The 4,287-nt window shown below is 36.6% G+C and overlaps 1 pseudogene; it reads left to right on the top strand.

Annotated features, from left to right (window-relative positions):
- Window positions 1-3,656: 3,656 nt before the first annotated feature.
- LOC141422776 (small nucleolar RNA U3) lies at window positions 3,657-3,855 on the top strand (annotated as a pseudogene).
- Window positions 3,856-4,287: the final 432 nt, after the last annotated feature.

Genomic DNA, 4,287 nt, shown 5'->3' with positions numbered 1-4,287 from the left:
TGGACCAGTGGAACAGAATAGAGAACCTGGATATGAATTCTCACTGCTATGCCCACCTTATTTTTGACAAAGACACTAAAAATGTATGATGGAGAAAAGACAGTCTCTTTAACAAATATTGCTGGGAAAAATGGTTATCTGCCTGCAGAAAACTGAAACTAGATCCATGCTTGTCACAACTGTACTAGTATCAACTCAAAGCGGATTAAGGACCTTAATATCAGACCTCAAATCTTGCAATTAGTAAACGACAGAGCAGGGACTACCCTGGAAGCAATAGGTATAGGCAGGGACTTCCTCAGAACTTCAGCAGTCTAGGAACTAAGAGAAAGGATTGACAAATGGGACTATATGAAATTAAAAAGCTTCTGCAAAACAAAAGAAATGGTATCTAAACTGAAGAGACCACTCACCCACAGAGTAGGAGAAAATACTTGCTAGCTATACATCAGACAAAGGACTGATAACCAGAATATATAGGGAGCTCAAAAAACTAAACTCCCCCAAAATTAATGAACCATTAAAGAAGTGGGCAACTGAACTAAACAGAACTTCTTTAAAGGACGAAGTCCAAATGGCCAAAAAACACATGAACAAATTCTTACCATCCCTGGCCATAAAGGAAATACAATTCAAAACCACACTAAGATTCCACCTCACTCCTATTAGTATAGCTAACATCAAGAACACCACCAACAACAAATGTTGGCAAGGATGCGGGGACAAAGGAACCCTCATACACTGCTGGTAGGATTGAAGCTAGTATAACCACTTTGGAAAACAATATGGAGGCTTCTTAAAACACATAGATCTGCTATATAATCCAGCAATACCACTCCTAGGGATATACCCAAAGGAATGCAACTCAGGTTATTACAAAGGCACCTGCACACCAATGTTTATTGCAGCACTGTTCACAGTAACCAAGCTCTGGAAATAGTCAAGATGCCCCACTATCAACAAAGGGATTAAGAAAAAGTGGTATTTATACACAATGGAATTTTACTCAGCCACAAAGAAGAGTGAAATTTTGTCACTTGCAAGTAAATGGATGGAACTGGAAATCATCTTAAGCAAAGTTAGCCAGGAGCAGAAGGACAAAATTGCATGTTCTCTCTCCTATGTGGATTATAGACACAAAACAAATGCAGTAATATTATTGGACATGGATTACACACTAAGGGAAGAATGCACACAGAAGGAATAGGGAAAAGGAGGGAATCCTAAAACTTTCATGTGGTTGATGTGCTCACTATAGAGGAGTGAATAAAGTAATCTTAAACTGAAAGAGGCCACTATGGGAAGGGGAACCAGGAAGTAGCAAAGAGATCTGGCAGAGATGAATCAATGTGGGTTGCAATACACAAGTGCATGGAAGCAATATTAGCTCTCTGTATAGCTTTTTTTTTAATCTTAAACTAGCAAAAAACCACTATGTCTTTCTTACTATCACCTATGTTTTCTCTTCAACAAAATCAGGGAAGAGGATGGAACAGGTTCTTCCCAGAAGGGCGGAGTGGTACATGTGTGGGGGCGGTGAGGTGGCCCAAACCATGTATACACATATTAGTAAATGTAAAAATGATAAAATAAAACAAAGAAAAAAATACATGAAACTTTTAAAAGTGAAAATGAAGCAAATATATACTAAATAAGAAACACATGGTCATTCAACATGTAGACTCTAGATTCTTGGTTTGGAATATTGGCTGTCTTCTCATATGTTTTTCACATATCCTAAATGGTGTGTTTTTCTGCCCCCCTCAAAGCTTATTGTGAACTTGGATATACCTTCCCAGTCAGAAGAATGGAATAAGCCTTCCAAATGTGGAAATTATCAGAAACAATAATTATTAAAATCAGGTATTTACTTATTGGCAATTAATACCTTGTCCTTGATGTAATCAAAGGAAGTAAAAGTCATTTGAAGATAAGAGAATTTGGAAAGAAGCATCTTGTTTTAGTTATTAAGTAATTATAAATGTGTTGGATTTGTGTGTTCATCCCTTGTGTGAGTTCCTAAAATAAATGCCATATCATGGCTAAAATATACCTTAGCAAGGAAAATCCAATGCCATTTGATCTGTAGATTTCTTATTTTCTTTTTTTTTCTCAGTTTATTCCTGTGATTACACTGTGATTTGGCACAAAGGAATGTGCCAAATGTATAAGTTTTTGCTGTTGTTCTATATTGTTTTCCTTTTTTTTTTTTTTGCTAAATTGAGTAAATTTAGCATCAGGTTAACCCTTGATTACACAGGGCCTTCCTTTAAATCTATGTACTTATTTTGTGTGTCAACTACCTTTTCTAATTGACTCATTCCAAATAGGTATTTCCTGTTCCAACAAACTGTGTAATGTAAACAGGGTTTGTCAAACTGAGGACAGGATAAAATACAGATTCTATTTCAGTAAGTCTGGAATGAGGCCAAAGATTCTGGGTTGTGTTGGCTTTTTTTGTTTTGTTTTGTTTTGCTTTGCTTTGTTTTTGTAGTGCCAAATAGCAAACCCAGGGTCTTGTACAAACTAGGCAAATGCTCTACCACTGACCTACAATGGTAGGCAGACTCCAGCCTTGGAGTCTGCATTTTTAAACAGCTGCCAAGTGGTGGTGATTCTTTGGTACTTTGGCTGTAGTTTGAAAAGCAAAGATGTTTTCATGCATATTCACATAAACAAACACGTAGTATAAGTGACAATAAAATGTGAGCATTTTTTTTGTGGTACTTGGGATCAAAGTAAAAACTTCACGAATGTTAGGCAAGTTTTCTACCTACCCCCAAAAATTAACTTTAAGAAAGTCCCTCAACCATGTCTCCTAAGAAAATCACAGAGTGTCTTCATGGAAAAAATAGGTAAAAGGTACTAGATATTTTCAACAATAAAGGAGAGAGATTTGATAAATAAAAATTTTCAATTGTAACATTGGACAAAAATTTTATGTAACAGATAATATTAAATTCTTTTGTTGTCTGGATCTGAAACTGCAGAGCCCAGTAACTGATGAATTTGTATGTTCTGGTTTGATCCTTGAGTTGCTATTTAATGGATGCTGAGCGGCACCAGGGTGTTGTAAATTGGATCTTTCTCCCAAACCTACAAATGAGAGTAATTACCAGCAGCCAGGAAACTCAAAACTAGAGAATGAAGTTTCACCTAGCTAAGTGTTTTTTCATGTTTAGCCTGAAACTATTGTTAAAATTACACGACTTTCATTTACTTTCATCAACTCATAATCAATCCATTCTCCATATATACCTAGGTTCATAAAAGTACATATACAGTGTTTGTTCTAAAAGTAGGAAGGGTTTTCAGTGTAGTGTTTCATGTTAGAGTACAAAAATAACAGAATTACCTCACAAATTTAAAAACTTTTTTCTGTAACATCTTTGGGGGGAGGAGTTGGTTTAATATTTTTACTAAAAAACAGGGTAGGATCTGGGGCCATGACTCAGGTAGTAGAGAATCTGCTTAGCAAGCACAAAGCCCTGAGTTCAAACTCTAGTACCACCACCCACCAAGAAAAGAATTGATCTCACTTCTACATATAATCTTCTTTATGCTGGGTACAGTAGCTCATACATATAATACCAGCTACTTAGAAGGCAGAGATCAGGAGGGTCATGGCTCAAGGTCAGTCCAGGCAAAAAGATATTAAGACTATAATTTCAGGGATCATTTCTGTAGTTTGTTACTAGAGAAGTTTCTCTGATGGTGTAGAGTACCTGAAACCACAAGGAAGAGGCATAAAGTTCTTACCAGCTCTTGGTGCTGCTCATTGCAGCTGCCATTTGCCATTGATGATTGTTCTTTTCCTCTGGAGAAGCAAGAGGGTGAGGACATTGTCTGAGTGGTTTCCTAAAAGAAAAGAAAAAGTTATTGAGACTCCATCGCAACAAACAAACTCAGCAATGGCATACACCTGTCATCCCAGCTACACAAGAGGAATAAGTAGGAGGATGGTAGTGCAGGCTGATCAAAAACATGAGAACTTACCTGTAAATTAACTAAAGAAAAAAAAAGAGTGGAGAAGTGGCTCAAGTGGTAGAGTGCCTGCCTAGCAAGTGTGAGGCTCTGACTTCAAACCCCACTACTGCCAAAAAATTAAATAAATAAAAACAAAAGACAAAAAACCCTAAATACTCCATAAGAAGTGACGTTTTAAATTATAGTTACATGCAAAGAAAAATACCAGTGTGCCCACTGAAAGGTTTTAGTCAGATCCTATCAAATGGAGCATATGTGAACTGTCTCAGTTTCAATGAAAACAAATGTTTTATGAATTCT

This window comes from Castor canadensis, chromosome 4 (genome assembly GCF_047511655.1).
Source record: "Castor canadensis chromosome 4, mCasCan1.hap1v2, whole genome shotgun sequence".
NCBI lineage: Eukaryota > Metazoa > Chordata > Mammalia > Rodentia > Castoridae > Castor > Castor canadensis.
Note: the sequence above shows the minus strand (reverse complement) of the source record. Positions and strands in the feature narration are given on the sequence as shown.